This window comes from Zea mays, chromosome 10 (assembly GCF_902167145.1).
Source record: "Zea mays cultivar B73 chromosome 10, Zm-B73-REFERENCE-NAM-5.0, whole genome shotgun sequence".
Classification (NCBI taxonomy): Eukaryota; Viridiplantae; Streptophyta; class Magnoliopsida; order Poales; family Poaceae; genus Zea; species Zea mays.
This window is the reverse complement of record NC_050105.1, coordinates 11,073,214-11,093,806: the sequence shown is the minus strand read 5'-3', so window position 1 is coordinate 11,093,806 and position 20,593 is coordinate 11,073,214. Positions and strand designations below refer to the sequence as shown.

General features: G+C 47.6%; 1 long non-coding RNA gene across 1 annotated transcript; it reads left to right on the top strand.

Annotated features, from left to right (window-relative positions):
* Nucleotides 1-17,578: 17,578 nt before the first annotated feature.
* On the top strand, nucleotides 17,579-20,014 carry LOC118473540 (uncharacterized). The gene is made up of 2 exons (XR_004853112.1): nucleotides 17,579-17,978; nucleotides 19,802-20,014. It is a non-coding gene; the product is annotated as an uncharacterized lncRNA (long non-coding RNA).
* The last annotated feature ends 579 nt before the right edge of the window (nucleotides 20,015-20,593 follow it).

The window sequence follows — 20,593 nt, the reverse complement described above, 5'->3', positions numbered from 1 at the left end:
CACATAAGAACTTAATTAACCGTGTTGGGCACTTAATCACCAAAACATTATTGAAATTGCCCAAGGGCACATTTCCCTTTCAATCTCCCCATTTTTGGTGATTTATGCCAACACATCCAAAAGCAACCAAAAGAAGTGCAACATCAATGCAATTGAGGACCAAATTGTTTTTGCACAAGATTTGACATATTTGGATCATTCTTTGCCACCACTTGGTTTGTTTTTGCCAATCAAATTCATTTTTCTATCTCTAAGTCAAACACACTTGTTTGGGCAAATCGAGAAATATTCCAAGAGAAGGATTGATCAAGTACCAAAAAACTCCCCCTTTTTCCCATAATCAAAAAATCTTCCCCACAAGAGACCAAATTTTGCAATAAGAGTATTTTGGACAAATCAAAAGTTCTAACTCTATTGTTTTCAAAATTCACAAGTGGTAGCTGATCCATTTGCTTTGGCCTTAATTTCTCCCCCTTTGGCATTAAGAACCAAAACGGGATCATTCTTGGCCCTTTAACCCCATTGCCTCACCAAAAATGTCAATTAAGAGCAAAAAGGTAATGGGAGCATAAGTATGAACTTGGAGGTGAGTACACTAATACCGGAGTGTAGTGGAAGTCTTTGCATTGTCCAAGTACACCTTTCCCTTTCAATGCACCTTTTGAGACTACATCAAGTATATCGGCCTCAGCGGTGGATAGGGCAATAGATGTTTGTTTCTTTGAACTCCAGGACACCAGGGACCTTCCTAGAAATTGACACGTCCCTAATGTACTCTTCCTATCAACCTTGCACCCGGCATAGTCGGAGTCTCCTTTGTTGAGGTCGACATGCCCGTCGGTTCCCATCGGTGTCTTTGCGGGCTTGGCGTCCTTCATCCCAAACCTCTTGAGAAGATCTTGAGTGTACTTTGTTTGGGAGAGGAAGGTGCCGTCCTTGAGTTGCTTCACTTAGAACGCAAGGAAGTAGGTCAACTGGCCCATCATCGACAACTCGAACTTTTGTGTCATCACCCTGCTAAACTCCTCACAAGACTTTTGATTAGTAGAACCAAATATTATGTCATCGACATAAATTTGGCACACAAAAAGATCACCATCACAAGTCTTAGTGAAAAGAGTGGGATCGGCTTTCCCAACCTTGAAAGCATTAGCAATTAAGAAATTTCTAAGGCATTCATACCATGCTCTTGGGGCTTGCTTAAGTCCATAGAGCGCCTTAGAGAGCTTGAACACATGGTCACGGTACCTGTCATTCTCAAAGCCAAGGGGTTGTTCCATGTATACCTCCTCCTTGATTGGCCCGTTGAGGAAAGCGCTCTTCACATCCATTTGAAACAACCTGAAAGAGTGGTGAGCGGCATAGGCTAATAATATTCGAATAGACTCTAGCCTAGCCACAGGAGCAAAAGTCTCCTCGAAATCCAAACCTACTGAAAGGATCACGATGCCCAAGAGGGGGGGGTGAATTGGGCTTTTCTAAAAATCAACACTAATTAAAACCTAAGCAAGAGCCCAACTTCACCCCCAACAACTAGCACTAAGATAATGATACTAGAAATACAACAATGCTAAGACAATACTTCAAATACTTGCTAAACAAATACACAATGTAAAGTGCTTGAATTAAGTGCGGAATGTAAAGCAAGGTTTAGAAGACTCCTCCAATTTTTCCCGAGGTATCGAAGAGTCGGCACTCTCCACTAGTCCTCGTTGGAGCACCCGCGCAAGGGTATCGCTCCCCCTTGGTCCTCGCAAGAACCAAGTGCTCACTACGAGATGATCCTTTGCCACTCCGGCGCGGTGGATCCCTCGAGACTGCTTACAAACTTGAGTCAGGTCACCAACAAGATCTTCACGGTGATCACTGAGCTCCCAACCCCACCAAGCCGTCTAGGTGATGCCGATCACCAAGAGTAACAAGTCGTAGACTTTCACTTGACCAAGAGAAGCCTAATGCAAGTGGTGTGTGCTCTAGGTGGCTCTTGCTAGCGCTAATGAGGAACAAATGCGGGATTAAGATTCTCTAATCTCCTCACTAGGCTTTTGGTGCTTGCAATGCTCTAGCAATGTGATGGAATTAATGTGGGCTGCAAGACATTGAATCTGGTGGGTGGAGGGGGTATAAATAGCCCTCACCCACCAACTAGCCGTTACCAACACTTTACTGCGCACGGGTGCACCGGACAGTCCGGTGCGCCAACGGTACGCAACGGTGCGCCAACGGTCGTTTCCAACGGCTAGTTCTGACATGTAGCCGTTGGACTGATGGCACACCGGACAGTGTACAGTCACTGTTCGGTGCACACCGGACAGTCCGGTGCACTGTCCGGTGCGCCAATATAATTCACTTCTGAAACAGGCGCTCTCGGGTTTTTCTGCTCGAGGGAAGCCTTCCCCTGGGCCAGCATGGCCCACCTGGCAGAGGGAGCACCAGACAGTCCGGTGCACAGTCCAGTGCGCCACTAAAAATCATTTCTGGAACAGGCGCTCTCGGGTTTATGTGGGAGAGAACACTCCCCCAGGGGCACCTTGGCCCCACCTGGCAGAGGGTGCACCGGACAGTCCGGTGCCCCAAGGCCAGAAACCCTATCTCTTGTTTTTCAGCTGATTTTCAAATCGGTTTTCGTTCTAACTTGTGAGTGAGTTCTAGAGTGACACCTAGCACTGAATGTGAGTGTGATTGTGCACCAACACTACACTAGAACTCTCTTGGTCAAACTACTCATCGACAACCCCTCTTTATAGTACGGCTAAAAGAGAATAAAAGACCTAACTAAATCACGAGTGTCCACATCTCCTTGACACTCGGACTCCGTAGTCCTTCACCTTTTGTTTCGTCGTTTTAGCCGTCGCTTCGAGTTCTTATCTCCGGGATTGTTTTCACCGTTGTAGTACTTCTACCTGTAATGCGACCTAACTTAACATTTGTCTCTGCAAAACACACGTTAGTCACATATAACATTACGTTGTCATTAATCACTAAAACCAACCAGGGGCCTAGATGCTTTCAATCTCCCCCTTTTTGGTGATTGATGACAACCCTACAAGATTTGTGAGAGTAGTTTGTTTTGAAATTTCTGTCAATAGAAAAGATGGTTAGTTATACTCAGTAATCTTTGACAGAAAGAACGTGTACCATAATAATAAGAATGAGCGCATACACATCGTAGGTTTCTTGTTCATATAAAAGTGAAATTAAATCAATGAATCAAGAACTAGAAGACTGGTGATAAAATATAAGGTGAAAACATAATACACACAGTCAATCATAAGCATCGAGAGTATATATAGAGTTTGTGAGCCAAAAGCACCAAGCTAGTACAGAGAGTAACAAGCGCATATATTACATCAAAATGACTCTCTACTAACTCTCTAACTCCCCCTAGCTCTCACAACTCATATCTCTCCCCCTTTGGCGTCAAACACCAAAAGGGTACCCGAACCTACACATCTGAAGCGGGAGGAGGCGGCGGGGGCGCATCCGGTCGAGGCAGCAGAGCGAACGCCAGCTGGGGGTCAGAGTCAGTCTCGGATCCAGGGTCTGCTGTAGAAGCTGGAGCTAGTACTAACTCAGACGGAGGTTGCGCTGCAGAAGCTGCCGAAACTGAAGTGGTCACAGACATCGTCACAGCAGTAGTTGTAACAGCAGAAGCTAGTGGCACTGGCGGCTGAGGGCAGACGGAGCTGAGAACCGGTGACGTGAAAGCCAGGGTGACCGGCCGGAGCGGAGAGGAAGAAGGACCAACATAAGGAAGAGGGGGTCCTGACTGAATCGCTGGCACAACAGGAGCCTGAAGCAGAGGAGGTGGTGCAGACTGAATTGGGGGAATCGAGACACCAGAATGTTGTAGCATAAGAGCCATGAATGCCCTGCTCTCAGCCCGATCCTGAAGAAGTTGTTGCTGAAGAGAATCCTGCCTGTCCTGTATGGTCTGAAACATCGAGAGCATCCTCTCGGATAACCGGGTCTGCTCGGCTGCCAAGTGAGCCTGCTGCTGAGTGAGAGACTGGAGAATCGAAGCAATAGCTGGGTCAATAGCCGGAGGGGCAGCAGGGGTAGCACTAGAACTCCCAGCCTCATGATCATGTGAGCGTTGAGGCATAGGAGGCGGAGGCGGAGGTGGAATCCCAAAATCATCATTATCATCATCATCAACTGCCGCATCCTGATCTTCGAACTGATGAAGAGCAGCATCCTCGGTCTGAGTGTCAAAAACTGGAGCAGAAGCTGACACAGGATCCTCAGGCGCTGGACGGTAGGACCCAAAGACGAGGTGTGAGTCCTCAAGTGTGCCCTGGAACTGTGGAGGCCAAATCAGCTGCGCAAAAATGTGACACAGGTAGTGAGCATATGGCAGCTGTCGACGAGCACGCATGCCATCCAGAACGGTGTCCTCGATCTCACAAATAAGGAAATTCACAACGTCAAACTCAGAGTGAGAGACCAGGGCACCAAGGAGCCAGAGCTGGATATGTGTGGTAGCCTCCCTGTATCCCATCCGCGGCAGAAGTGTTCGTCTCATAAGTTGAAATAGGAACTTGGCTGCTGTAGTGAAATCTGCCGGTGAGCATCGCGACCCATCTGAGAAGGGCGGTCAGAACAGAGCCGCGACGTGAGCTGTACCCGGAGCCACACTGCCGTGAGGGTGATGAGGAGGGTCAGAGGTGCCATAGCATAAGCTGTGAAGTCGAGTCGACGACTCGTGAAATCCAAAGAGCTGGCGAATCTGGCTGGCAGAAATAGTGACATCCTCTCGCTCAAAACGAAACCTCATCCAGTGGTGATCTGGGTCTATCCATACAGTCGCGTAGAAAACTCGGATCCACTCCTCAACATACCTACTGCTGGTAGACAAGAGAGTCAGAAGGCCAGGCAGATATGAGAGGTGCACCTCAGAGTCAGCACCGGTGGCTAGCAGAAAAGCTGGAAGGTCCAAAAGCCGGTGCACTCGCAGAGCAATCTGTGCAGACATCTGTGCCCTGAAGAAGGATTCCTGAATCCTGGTGCTGAAGAGGTCAACTGCAGCAGGGTCCCTCTGAGCCGGTAACCAAGACTCCACGGGTACATATCTGAACCTACGTACTCGTGCTGCTGTAGCACGCTGAAGGTCAAACAACCTGGGATCTGCAGCCAGAGGTCGCACCTCAGTCTCATCGCGCTCCCGGAAGCGAGCAGGTGGGATAGGAGGAGCGGAAATAGGAGCGGGAGGAGGAACAGTGGAAGCTGGTGTAGTGGAGGTGGTGGATGGCGCAATAGGGGTGACAGGAGCAGGCAAAGTGGGTGGTGGAGTGGAAGCTGAAGCAGTGGTGGTAGTGCAGGAGCGAGGCCGGGAGGCGAGACGACGAACTCGGTACGCAATCTGATCTGAAGGAGTCTGAGGCTGATCTCCTAGCTCGACCTGCTCGGCGGCTGCTGCTGCCGCTGCTTGGGCTGCTCTGTCCATACGCCACTTCTTGCGGCCTTCCTGCTGCTCCAAGTATACGGTCTTGCCCTTGACCTGCCTGAAGGGGCAACGAGGATCCTCATCATCGCCTCCCCCTGGCGCCGACACATTCTTCGTGCGCGGCATCCTGACCTGATGACAGCAAATGAGAGAGAGGCTAAGCACAGGTCGATAATATCCGATAGAACGTCAAAAGAGGAGATGACTACCTGGAAAGCTCACACGAGAGGTGAAAATCCAGGCAGGATAGGAGACGACACACGGGCAGTCAAGGTCACTGAAATGACAAAAGAGGTGAGCACGTATTAGTCACATAGTCATAAGTATATGAAATGTGAATAAATACATACATAGAGAAATGTGGCACAGGAAACGAGAAATATGACGATCGAGATGTCAAACGACGCGAAAACAGCGTTTGAACGAGAAATAGTGCCATAGGAGGTTTGGAATTCGAATTGAGGCACAAAATGACATGGAATGGAGCCGATACTTCACGAATAGGTTTATATGGGCGAATATGAGTGAAGTGTGTGCTTGGTTTGAATTTAGGCGTAGAAAATGAAATTTGAGCACTCGGCTCGGAAACGATCGCTCGAAACAGGGAATTTGGTGAAATTAAAGCTTGGAATATCGGATTGGCGTCAAATTTGGCACATATGTTACTGGAGCTGTTGTGAAGGTGCCTAAAAAATTTGGGTTCAATCGGAGCATTTTTGGCTGGTTTGGGCATTTCACCGAACACGTGGTGTGCGGAGTTTTAGGGTTTCGGTGAAAAGACTATGTGAGGTGGGAAAACCCTCCCGAAGGAGCTAGTAACCTGCAAGAATACTCAAGAAGCACATAGGGACACTTCCTACCAGTAGGATTCATAGGAATTCACAAGAATTGGAAAATGGCACTTAAGGGGAGGAAGAGTGTTCACTGCCTAGAGAAATGGAGAGAGAGAGGGAAGACAGAGGAGGGAGGTGCTCACCAGAGTAGAGTGAGGAGCACAGCCGAGGGGAACAGCAGACGCCGGAGGATCGCCGGAGAGGGGTGGTCGCCGGCGAGGGAGTGGAAACCACCAGAGATAGAGAGCAGAGGCAGAGAACAGAGCAGAGAGACTGTCTGGCCTCAGGCGCGAGAGGGGAAAGGTTTTTTTAAAAACTGAATATGGGCGCACCAAACAGTCTACAGTGTCTGTCCGATGCACACCGGATAGCGCACAGTAGCTGTCCGGTGAACCACCGGACAGCGCACAGAAGAATGGAATTTGAGCGCGCGGCTGCCGGTGCACCGGACATTGCACAGTGGTTCCTGTGGTCGCACATCACCAATCTTCTTGAGGTACCTATTCACCGTCTTGAGTTGGAGGATGCACCATTGTTGAGGAAGATGGCTGATCTTGCTCCTGTTGTTCCTGTGGTCGCACATCACCAATCGCCAACGTGCGTATTGCGGTCATTGGGACATCATCTTCATCTATGTCATCAAGATCAAATTGCTCCCTTGGAGAGCCATTAGTCTCATCAAATACAACGTCGCTAGAGACTTCAACCAAACCCAATAATTTATTGAAGACTCTATACGCCTTTGTATTTGAGTCATACCCTAGTAAAAACCCTTCTACTGCCTTGGGAGAAAATTTAGAATGTCTACCTTTCTTCACAAGAATGTAACATTTGCTTCCAAATACACGAAAGTAGGAAATGTTGGGTTTGTTACCGGTAAGGAGTTCATACGAGGTCTTCTTGAGAAGGCGATGTAGGTAGAGCCGGTTTATGGCGTGGCAAGCTGTGTTCATAACTTCCGACCAAAACCGCCTGGGCGTCTTGAATTCTCCAAGCATCGTTCTCGCCACGTCGATAAGCGTCCTGTTCTTCCTCTCTACCACACCATTTTGCTGTGGTGTGTAGGGAGCAGAGAACTCGTGCTTGACACCTTCTTCCTCAAGATACTCCTCCACTTGCAGATTCTTGAACTCGGACCCATTGTCGCTTCTTATCTTTTTCACCTTGAGCTCAAATTCGTTTTGAGCCCTCCTTATAAAGCGCTTTAGGGTCCCTTGGGTTTCTGATTTATCCTGCAAAAAGAACACCCAAGTGAAGCGGGAAAAATCATCAATAATTACAAGACCATACTTACTTCCCCCAATGCTAAGGTAGGCAACAGGTTCGAAGAGGTCCATGTGAAGAAGCTCCAGTGGTCTTGATGTTGTCATCACATTCTTGCTGTGATGAGTGCTTCCCACCTGTTTCCCTGCCTGACAAGCTGCACAAGGTCTATCTTCTCGAAACAAACATTGGTTAGTCCTAACACATGTTCTTCCTTTAGAAGTTTATGAAGGTTCTTCATCCCAACATGTGCTAGACGGCGATGCCACAGCCAGTCCATAGTAGTCTTAGCTATTAAGCATGCATCTAGATCGGCCTCCTCTTTCAAAAAATCAACTAAGTAGAGTTTGTCGTCTAATACACCCTTAAAAGCTAATGAACCATCACTCCTTCTAAAGACAGATACATCAACATTTGTAAAAAGACAATTGTAACCCATGTGACACAATTGACTTACAGACAGAAGGTTGTAACCAAGCGACTCTACTAGAAATACATTTGATATGGAGTGCTCGTTGGTAATGGCTATCTTTCCCAAACCATTGAACTTGCCTTGATTCCCATCTCCAAAGATAATCGTATCCTGGGAATCCTTGTTCTTGACGTAGGAGGTGAACATCTTCTTCTCCCCCGTCATGTGGTTTGTGCATCCGCTGTCAATAATCCAGCTTGAGCCCCCGGATGCATAAACCTGCAAGGAATTTAAGCTTGGGTTTTAGGTACCCAACTCTTGTTGGGTCCTACAAGGTTAGTCACCATAGTTTTTGGAACCCATATGCAGGTTTTGTCTCCCTTGACTTTGGATCCCAATTTCCTAGCCACTACGAACAAAAGAAGTGTTGCAAGCATGGAAAACAGTAGTAGATTCATTGCACATTTTCCTAAGCACATGATGCACAACATGATTTCTCCTAGGCCTACTTCTACCATTAACAAAAGTAGAACTAGAGGCAAACATAGCATGTGAATTAAAAGCATCATGATCATAACTCCTCTTATGATGAGCACGATTAGCAATTTTCCTATCATAAATAAAAGCATGGTTCCTTTGAGGATTACTAACCATAGGAGCCTTCCCTTTCTCCTTGTTGGGAATGGGAGCTCGTTGGCTTGTTAAGTTCTTGGCTTCCTTTCGAAAACCAAGCCCATCCTTAATTGAGGGGTGTCTACCAACGGTGTAGGCATCCCTAGCAAATTTTAATTTATAAAAATTAATTTTGCAAGTCTTAAGTTGAGCATTAAGACTTGCCACCTCATCATTTAATTTGGTAATAGAAATAAGGTTTTCATCACAAGCATCAACATCAAAATCCTTACATCTATTACATATAACAACATGCTCTCTCTACACATGAACTAGTATTGTTGACTTCCTCTAGCTTAGCATTCAGTTCATCATTTAAGCTTTTTAAACTAGAGACCGATTCATGGCAAACAGACAATTCAGAGGATAACATTTCATTTCTCTTAACTTCTAAGGCAAGGGATTTTTGCACACTAACAAATTTGTCATGTTCATAATATAAAATATCATCTTGTTTTTCTAACAATCTATCCTTTTCATTTAGAGCATCAATTAATTCATTAATTTTTTCTATTTTAGCTATATCTAAACCTTTAAATAAACTAGAGTAATCTACTTCATCATCGGAAGAATCATCATCGCTAGAAGTAGTGTACTTAGGGGTATCTCGAACATGTACCTTCTTTTCCTTGGCCATAAGACATGTATGGCGTTCGTTGGGGAAGAGAGAAGACTTGTTGAAGGCCGAGGCGGCGAGTCCTTCGTCGTCGGAGTCAGAAGAGGAGCAGTCTGAGTCCCATTCCTTTCCAAGGTGCGCCTCGCCCTTTGCCTTCCTGTAGCTCTTCTTTTTCTCCCTCTTCCCGCTCTTTTCTTGTCCCTGGTCACTATCATTATTGAGACAATTTGCAATAAAGTGACCAGTCTTACCGCATTTGAAGCAGGAGCGCTTTCCCTTTGTTTTGTTCTTATTGGGGTACTCCTTGTGTCCTTTAAGTGCGGTCTTGAAGCGCTTGATGATAAGCGCCATCTCATCTTCGTTGAGGCCGGCAGCATCCACTTGAGCTACCTTGCTTGGTAGTGCCTCCTTGCTGCTAGTTGCCTTGAGCGCAACGGGCTGCGACTCGTAGACGGGCAGAGGGCCGTTTAAGGCGTCATCTACATACCTTGCCTCCTTAACCATCATGCGTCCGCTCACAAATTTTCCGAGTATCTCCTCGGGCATCATCTTTGTGTACCTGAGATTTTCATGGATAAGATTCACAAGATGGGGGTCAATAACTGTAAAGGACCTAAGCATGAGTCGAACGACGTCGTGGTCCGTCCATCTTGTGCTTCCATAACTTCTAATCTTGTTGACCAGGGTCTTGAACCTGTTGTAGGTTTGTGTTGGCTCTTCTCCCCTGATCATGGCGAATCTCCCTAGCTCGCCTTCCACCAGTTCCATTTTGGTGATCATTGTAGCATCATTTCCCTCATGTGAGATCTTGAGGGTGTCCCATATTTGCTTGGCATTGTCCAAGCCACTAACTTTATTATACTCGTCCCTGCAAAGAGATGCTAACAACACAGTAGTAGCTTGGGAATTCTTATGGATTTGCTCATTAATAATGACAGGGTTATCCGTACTATCGAAATGCATTTCATTTTCCACTATTTCCCAAATGCTAGGATGGAGAGAAAATAGATGACTACGCATTTTATGACTCCAAAATGAGTAGTCCTCTCCATCAAAGTGTGGAGGCTTTCCTAGAGGAATAGAGAGTAAATGTGCATTCGAATTGTATGTCATGCGAGAATAGTCAAAAGAGTAGTTTTGATTAACCGTTTTCTTTTTCGACGAAGAGTCGTCGTCGTCGTCTCTTGGTGAAGAAGAAGATGCATCACTGTCGTAGTAGATGATCTTCTTAATGCGCCTCTTCTTCTTCCCGTCCTTCTTCTTGTGACTCGAGCCTGAGTCAGTGGGCTTGTCATCTCTTGGCTCGTTGAAGATGGACTCCTTCTCCTTGTCATTGACCACCATCCCCTTTCCCTTAGGATCCATCTCTTCGGGCGATTAGTCCCTTACGTGAAGAGTACGGCTCTGATACCAATTGAGAGCACCTAGAGGGAGGGTGAATAGGTGATCCTGTAAAAATCAAACACTAATAGCCACAAAAACTTAGTTATGAGTGTTAGTACGGCTAAGTAGCTTGAAGCGAGTTCTTGTGAACACAAACAATCACATAGAGATCAACACAAGACACGCGATTTTTATCCCATGGTTCAGCCAAGTAACACTTGCCTACTTCCACGTTGTGGCGTCCCAATGGACGAGGGTTGCACTCAACCCCTTTCAAGTGATCTGATGATCAACTTGAATACCACGATATTTTCCTTAGAGTATTTTCCCGTTTGCGAGGAATCTCCACAACTTGGAGTCTCTCGCCCTTACAACAAGGATCACAATGAAAGCACAGAGTAAGGTTGGGAGAAGCAACACATGCAAGACTCAAATACGCAGCACACCCACGCACACAAGTGAAGACTCGAGCTCAAATGACAACACAGGGAGTTCACGACTCGAATGGAGCTCAATTCTCTAACACAACAAAGCGAATGCGCGGGAGCAGAGTCTGGATGCCTTAGAATACTTAGTGAATGCTTGGGTAACTCCTCCATGCGCGTAGGGGTCCCTTTTATATCCCCAAGGCAGCTAGGAGCCGTTGGAGATCAACATGGAAGGCTATCCTTGCCTTATGTCGAGTGGCGCACCGGACAGTTCGGTGCGCCACTGGACAGGTCCTGTAGACGGTCCAGTGCGCGATCTCCTTCCAAATTTGGCATATCTGACTGTTGCTCCTCTGGGCTGACTGGCTCACCGGACACTGTCTGGTGCACACCGGACAGTCCGGTGCACCAGCTGATCGTTGGAGCAGTCCATGTGTCACGCGAAGATTGCGCGGCCGACCGTTGGCGTAGGCGACCGTTGGCTCACCGGACAGTCCTGTGCACCACCGGAGAGTCCGGTGAATTATAGCCACATCGCCCCTTTGCCTTTCCCGAGGGAGACGAGTTCGCCGCGGATGACTCACCAGACAGTCCGGTGAATTATAGCCGTACGCCGCCGTCGAGTCCCGAGAGCGGCCTTTTCACGCGGACCAGCCTGGCACACCGGACATTGTCCGGTGCACCACCGGACAGTCCAGTGTGCCAAGCCGAGCTGAAGTTTGCTGCACATAGCCAACTCTTTTTCCAATTTTTTTCTCACTATTTCTAGCACTTAGACAAACCACATTAGTACTCAAAACAATGTACTAAGTCTAGAAACGTACCTTTTTCTTAGATTTGCACTTCTCAGTTTACTTGGCACATAAGAACTTAATTAACCGTGTTGGGCACTTAATCACCAAAACATTATTGAAATTGCCCAAGGGCACATTTCCCTTTCACTCTCAAGAATCTCAAGAGGCTCCTCACCAAAACGCCCATTTTGGTGCCACCCACCAAAGGAGAAGCCCTCTTGCTCTACGTCGCCGCGACCACTCAAGTGGTCAGCGTTGTGGTTGTAGTTGAAAGGCAAGAAGAGGGACATGCCTTGACCATTCAAATGTCGGTCTAGTTCGTCAGCGAGGTATTGTCTGAAACAAAAACCTGCTACCCACAAGTCCAGAAGCTGTTGTACGCAGTAGTCCTGACTCGGCGCAAACTATGCCATTATTTCAAGTCTCACCCGATAACTGTAGTGTCGTCTTTCCCTTTAGGGGAAATTGTTCAGAACAGAGAAGCCTCGAGCAGGGTAGCCAAATCGACAGTAGAGCTTATAGGAGAAACACTCGCGTTCGCCCCTAGAAAGGCTATCAAGCCTCAGATCTTGGCGGACTTCCTAGCTGAATGGGCCGACACTCAATTACCAACGACTCCAATCCAAGTTGAGCTATGGACCATGTACTTCGATGGGTCGCTGATGAAAACAGGAGCGAGTGTAGGCCTTCTCTTCATCTCACCCTTCATGGTACACATACGTTATGTGATACACCTCCAATTTGTTGTGTCCACCAACATAGCTAAGTACGAAGCCTTGGTTAATGGCCTGTGCATTGCCATTGAGCTAGGAGTTAGGCGCCTCGACGTTCTAGGGGACTCTCAGTTGTCATCGACTAAGTCCTGAAGAACTCGAGCTGTCATGACGCGATGATGGAGGCTTATTCTGAAGAGGCCCAACGCCTGGAAGACAAGTTCTTCGGGCTAGAGCTCAACCACATTATGTGACATTACAACGAGGTTGTGGATGAACTAACAAAGATAGCTTCATGGCGAACCACGGTTCCCCCGAACATCTTTTCTAGGGATGTCCACAAACCTTCCGTTGTAATCAAGGAAGCGCTCGAACCAGCTACCAACACCAGGACGCCTCTAGCTGACGAGCCGAAGCCTTGCAGATCGACAAAGAGTAGGATGAGGCCACGCCAGCCTCTGACCGGCGGACCTCGTACCTAGAGTACCTCCTCTATGGGGAGTTACCTCTCGGCAATGCTGAGGCCAGGCGACTGGCTCGGCATGCTAAGCCATTCGTGCTACTTGGGGAAGAAAAGGATTTGTACCGACATAGCCCCATGCGAATCCTCTAACGGTGCATCCCCATCAGCGAAGGTTAGGAAATGTTGGGAAATCCAATCTGGGGCTTGCGGGCACCACGTGGCACCCCGAACCCTTGTTGGAAAAACCTTCAAGCAAGGGTTTTACTGGCCAACAGCGGTAGCCGATGCCACTAAGATTTTGTGCTCCTGCAAGGGGTGCTGATTTTACACTAGGCAAACACACCTAACAGCTCAAGCCCTGTAAACCATTCCAATCACTTGGGAGTCCCTAACTATAGCATCATGGACCACGACACATAATTCACAGGAAAGAAGTTCCTGAGTTTCTGTAGAGACCACCACATCCGTGTGGACTGATCATCTGTGGCCCATACGAGGACAAATGAGCAGGTAGAACGTGCCAATGGCATGATTCTACAGGGCCTCAAGCCAAGGATCTTCAATGAGCTAAACAAGTTCAACAGACAATGGTTCAGCGAACTCCCCTCGGTGATTTGGAGTCTAAGGACAACTCCGAGCTGGGCCACATGATTCATGCCATTCTTCATAGTCTTTGGGTCGAGGCTATCCTACCCACTGACTTAGAACATCGCTTCCCGAGGCTACGAGCATACAACGATCACAACAATCAAGTCATTCGTGAAGACTCACTTGACCAGTTAGAAGAAGCTCGGGACGTAGCACTTCTACACTCTGCTAGGTACCAGCAGTCGGCGCTACCATGCAAGATGGGTCCGACCTCGAGGCTTCTAGGACGGTGACATGGTACTTCGATTACGACAAGACAATAGAGGGTGCCAGAAGCTCACCCCTCCTTGGGAAGGACCATTCATCATTGCCAAGGTGCTAAAGCCAAGAACATACAAGCTCTACAATGACCAAGGAGAAGTCTACGAAAACGCTTGGAACATCGAGCAGCTACATCGCTTTTACCCTTAGAGTTCCAAGTTGTTATGTATTCTGAATCCTTATGAATAAAAAGTCCAACCTTCAAGTGAGGCTCGACCCTGTTTCACCAGACCGAACCTCCCTCGAGGGCTAGAAGGAGGGAACCCTCTCTGTGCCACTTTTCTCTCAAAAAAGTTTTTTCTCTAAAATGACTTTCGTGTTTTCGACCTAGTCAAAAATGGAACCCTAAAAGAACAAGAGACGTCCCGATAGGAAAGGGTGGTCGAGCCATGGGAACACCTACACCTCCGGGATACGGTTTCCTCACTCACCATCCTTCACATAAGAAGGTAACTTGTGTTTTGATAGGAATCTCGTGAAAAGACAAGCCAGCAAACGTGGAACAAGAGAAAAAGTGGCACAACAAAACATAGAGAATAAAAATCTTGGAGCAAACATCCACAGACAAACTTAAAAGTTTTACAACCCCACAGAGCCAGCAGCTCAAGCATCAGCAGAAGGAGAGGCAGGACCCTCGGCATCACTAGGGGGCGTCGCCGTAGAGTAGGACCATGCACCGAGCGGGGACACTTGTGGAACCACCTCCTCTTCAAAATGATAGCCAACGCCGAGCCCGACCATTCGAAGACATCCTCGAGCTTCCGAGCCTACACCTCGATAGGGTCATCACCCTCCAAGAGGATATATCCCTCACTCACTCACTCTAGATCTATCTTGTAGAGAGAGGCGACGATGGCTAGGGCCCGCTTCACTCTCGTGTGCAGGGCCTCACGGAGTTTCGCTCCGCACGTAGCCACTTAGGGCCAGCATGCGGCTCCGCGGGGAACCACCTTAGGGGATGTCCTTAGCCCCGAAGGTCCGGTCATAGGCCGCCACCGCGTCAGGAGAGCGTTTGGGATGTCTCGATAGAGGTATGGATGTCTCACTCAAACTTTGAAATCAACCAAGAAAAATGCTAAGGCACAACCGAAGTTGTACAGGCAAGCAAAACATGGGTAAACAATAAATACCTCCCACCTAGGTCTTCCAGTGCTGGGCCTCGGTCTGTTGAGCCTCGAGTTCCTTAGCAAGGGACCTAGCTTGGGAAGAGGCTTCTGCGGCCTGACGCTGAAACTCCTCCCATTCGCTGGATACCCTCTTAAGGTCCTCTTCCAGCTCGCGGGCCCTCTCGGCTAGAGGTGCCGCCTCTCACCAGGTCGCTATAGCCTCATCCCTCAGCACCGAGCAGAGTGCCTAAAGATCCATCGCTTCAGCACTCTTCTGGGCAAGCTACTAATTGGACTGAGCAAGCAGGCCCTTCTGACGTCGCAGCAAATACCAGACGACGCGTTTGCGGTGGAGGAACATAGACTTGGTCACGTATTTCGCCATAAGCTCCTGAAAGGAAAATCGACGTCATCAAGGCATGCCTTAGGCAAAGGAATGTGTTGCCGTTTAGAAAGCTCCTTCCCCTTACCCGACCGAGGAGCTATAAGTCTTGCCACATCTCCTGGTCCTCCTGGTCATCAAGGGCGAACGCTGGCTCACCATCCGGGGAGGCACAGTCCGACCATGTAAGTCGTGGACGTACCTACCAAAAGGGATTTTTCCCAATGGGCACGACCGCGATGCTCTCCTCGTCGGGGAAGAGTGTGGTGTGTTCTAGGGTGGGGACCTTGGGCCGCTCCAAGGGATCGGCTTCACGATTGCCAACCGGCTCCCTGTCACGGTCGGAGCCTAGGTGAAAGGGAAATAGGGTTAACCTTTTCCCACAATTAATTTTGGTGGTTGAATGCCCAACACAAATATATGGACTAACTAGTTTGCTCTAGAATACATGTTCTACAGGTGCAAAAAGGTTCAATACAAACCAATAAATATTCAAGTTAGGAATCCAATTTGAAGGAGCAAAAGAAACCAAGTGTGCTCAAGTCTGGCGCATCGGACTGTCTGGTGTGCCACCAGACAGTGTCCGGTGCACCAGGCCCATACAAGGGTGAACCAGCTACTCTCGAGTTTCAGCAGGCGCACTCCACTATAATTCACCGGACTGTCCGGTGTGCCAGCGAAGCAACGACTAACTCGTGCAACTGTCGACTGCAAAAGGCGCTGACACAGGAACAGTACGCGCAGAGTCAGAGCCGCAGAGTCAGAGGCGCACTGGACAGTGAACAGGACCTGTCCGGTGTGGCACCGGACTGTCCGGTGCCACAAGAGGACAAAGCCTCCAACGGTCGACCGGGCTCTAGACCCTAACGGTTGGGTGACGTGGCAGCGCACCGGACAGTGAACAAGACCTGTCCGGTGGCACATCGGACTGTCCGGTGCACCCATCGCCTGCAGACTTCCCCAACGGCTACTTGGTGGTTGAGGGCTATAAATTCCCCCCCAACCACCACAACTCCAAGCATCCAAGTTTTCTAAAGTTCTCATTCAATACAAGAGCTAGTGCATTCACTCCAAGACACATTTTAGAAGATCAAAGCCTCTCCAAGTTCCAAATTCATTCCAACCACCTAGTGACTTGAGAGAAAGTGTGTTCATGTTCATTTGCGCTCTTGTTGCTTGGATCGCTTTCTTCCTTCTTCATTCTTGTTCCAAAGTGACTTGTAATCAAAGCAAGAGACACCTAAGTGTGTGGTGGTCCTTGCGGGGTCTAAGTGACCCATTTGATTAAGGAGAAAGCTCACTCGGTCTAAGTGACCGTTTGAGAGAGGGAAAGAGTTGAAAGAGACCCGGTCTTTGTGACCACCTCAACGGGGACTAGGTTCTTTAGAATCGAACCTTGGTAAAACAAATCACCATGTTCATTCGCTTGATTCCCATTTGATTTGTTTCCCCCTCTCTCCCAGACTTGATTTAAGTTCTAACGCTAACCCCGGCTTGTAGTGTGTGTTTAAAGTTGTAAATTTTAGATTTTGCCTATTCACCCCCTCTAGGCGACTTTCACCGGGGAATCGAGATGGGAGATCGCTGGTGTCGACAAGGTCGGTGACACCACCGCCGATGTCGCGTCTGCCTGCCCCAACCCCGTTGTGGATGGGCCGGGGATGGCCTCAGCAGGCATTGCTGGGGGCGTCACGGCAGTCTCTACATCAGCCATCTCTTGCCCGGTCTGCCCTTCCAGGGCAAACCTCGCCGCCTCCGCCCACCGTTGGAGAACATCCCAGGCGGCAGCAACCCAAAGAATTGGGTGAGCCACAGCCCCAGCCGATGAACCTGCGTCCGTCTTCACGGCCTTCGCGGGGGCCAGGATCGACGTGCCCACCTTGCGCTTCAGACTGAACAATACATGAGCAGAAAATCATGCAAGATACTCAAGCAAAAGACCAAGTTCCGATATCTCACGAGAACTTACCCGGACCGGGGCAGGCCTAGCCTTCTTGGCCATCCTTGGGCCCGTAGTTCCCGATGTTGGTGTCAGGAGTGGATTTGCAGGCCGCTCCACCGCTACCTCCTCCTCGATTGCAGGGATAGGCCTGACTCGACAGATGCCTACGTCTCAAGTAGAGGTACAAATGCCTCAAGCTCGAGCATCGGCAGGCCCGAGCCAACAGACGGGCCCGTCGAGGAAGGCTCTGACCAGAGCCTAATTGTAATACCCCAAAAAAATGCTGCCAAAGGTTGATCTTCGGTGCGAGGATGAGGAAGGCGTCGTTTATTTTCTCCCGCAAAGAAACCCTAGTGCCCCCCCTTTCCCCTTTCTTGGCCGCCACCCCCCTTTCCCCACACTTGGCCGCCCCTACCCTTCCCCTTGGCTGGCTGCCCCCTCTCCTCCCATGGCAGCTTCCCTCTACCCTCTCCACGGCTTCCTCCTCCTTCTAGAACTCTCCCCCAAGCAGCAAGGATCGAGAAGAGGAGGAGCAAGTTGGATTGAAGAGGAAGATATGACCATGGAGACGTTCTATCCCCATCTCTACTTGCAGATTTTCTTGGGGAAACCCTAGGTAAGGATGAGATCCATGTTCCTCCCTGCAATTAAGTGTTTTTGGAGGTTTTGGATCATTGGGATTAAAGGATTAGAGGTTGGATTAGATGTGGGGTTAGATTTTGGTCTCAAATTTAATTTCTGCAGAATGGCAGATTCGATAGTTTCTGTTCATGCCAGTTTTCCGTGGTCTTAGTGGCCTCAAAAAAATAAAAGGTCTATACATGAGTCGTATATAATTTGTAGATCTTTCCGTGTCCGCGAAAAACACCTCAATTGGACATCAGATCAGAGAGTTATTCTAGTTTGATTATAGCAGTTTTTCAGTCTCATAATTCTGTGCAGAATCTGTTCTCTTAAGATTTAGGCAATTTTATCAACAGAATTAAACCTAGGGTTTGTAAGCAAAGTTGTAGATAATTTCATAAGATTTTTAGATTGATAAAGAGTGTATTCATATGAATTTTAACTCCAGTTATGTTCATTTTACTGTGGTTGTTTCTGTTTGCCTGGCAAAAATGAGCGGGTCTGTTCACTGGTGGGTTTCATCTAGTAAATGGCCGAATTGGCTCTTCCAACTATGGAGACTTTTGTAGAGGGATAAAAGTTCTTTCTTCCAGCATAATTTCATAATTTTCGGTTGTGTAGATTGGGAGATACAGAATTTTGAAGTTAACTATGCTGCTGTCTAAAATAGATTCAGTCAGTTACCTTGTCAGATGTTTTAGAACATATAGAAGGCAAAATTTAATTATCCATTGAATACCGAAGTTGTAGAGTATTTTGTGTAGATACTTCTAGAGTATTTGTTTGATATCACCACTGTTATAGTTTTAAAGATACAAAATTAACAAACAGCGCCGCTGCTGTTTAGCATGTGGTTCAGGGTGGAAGTCTTTCCACCGGGTCTTGGTTTCATGTGTATGAGCGATTTGTTGATTGTTGGCAAATGTTTGTGGAATATTTGTACTAAGCTTTATGCCCCGCAGTAGGTGGCTACACTCCGAATCATGCCTAGTACATTTTTCTTCTTCGATGAAGGCAAGTGAATGTAGCTGTGGTTGCTACCGTTTTGACTTGTTATTTTTATCGCCTGCACTCTAATATTCAGAATTATTGAATTCATTCATAATAGAACTCTGATGATGCTTTACTTGATTGTATTATATTGATGCTCAATCATATATTGATGATGATTATGATTCGAGTATGACCCATGAGATTAATTCACACCCCTCAAGGAAGATGAAGTAATATTTGAGGTATGTATTATATCTGAAGGAAGGTAAAGTATTATTTGAGGTTTGTATTGTATCTGAAGGAAGGTAAAGTATTTTTTGTGGTTTGTCTTGTATCTGAAGGAAGATGAAGTATTATTTGAGGTTTGTATTGTATGTGAAGGAAGTGAAGTATATTGATAAATGCAGCATGTCATATGCATTGCATGATTCATTTGCATCTGAAGTTTTATCGTGACCTATGGTCCGACCGTACCGGTACAACTTAGCATCATACGTTGCCCTAGGAGGGGTACGATGCGGCTTCATACCCTTTAAGATATGAAGGCAGATGACATATGCATTGTATTCCCATGCATTCATTGAAGTGATATTTGCAGATATTGTGGACGCAGGGAAGTGTTATACAAACTATTGTGGTTGTTCGAGGAAATGAGATGGTATTGGTTATATTGGGACTATTGAGTTCTATATCTATAAGTATTTCTAATCTTACTTGTGATTCCTATAAAATGTTGATTAATTTATCTTGTGGTTTAAATATCTCGTCAAAACATTTTGCTTGCTGAGATGTTTCATCTCACTCTTGCATTACTCAATGCAGGTGCTTGATGCTTATCAAGGGGAGTGGGAAGTAGCGGCATGTTGCACTCATTGCTTAAAGAACCAAATAATTATCTTGGGTTATTGACTTTTGAGGTTCATACTTTAGAGTATGACATAGTCATAAGCTGGTTCATTCATGGTTAATTGTCCTTGATGAGAATTATATCATACTAGTATGATTCATTTTGTATTGATATATCTCTTTTGCTTCTGTGATGCTTATAATTACAAAGGAGATGCTGCCAAATTTTATTTTGCTTAGTGTTCGGTTGTCCGTAGTGAAGTCTAGTAGCATCTCGGGGTGTTTGTGGATCCCGGGTTGTTACACTAATCTCGGGGATGAAGCCTAGCCAGACCTCCATCCCCTCATCATAATCATCATCGTCGTCGTCGCGTTCGTGCTCGGGGATGCCTCCAGCGGCAACCCCTCCCTCTCATGCACTCAACAGCGCTTCTCAAGGGCATCCTGAGCCGCCCTTTTCTCGCGGGACTGCTTCTTCTCGTTGTTCTTCCTCCTCTCGTGCTGCTCTGCAGCTAACTAGCACGCCAGCCGGCCAGCCGCCTCTTCCGAGACGAGGGGGGCAAGGCGGTTCAGTACCCCCGTAGCCCCTATGGATGAACGGGAGGTCGAGTTGAGATGAAGAAATAAGGACAAAGACAGAGGAAATGTCCAATATGTACCAGGGATACATAGCCCCACTCGGGGCACATCAAGACGGGGACGATGTAATCAGCCTTCCCCACCGTACCCTTGACCCTCTTGAGGAGGTCATCAGTGGTGAGGGCGGCC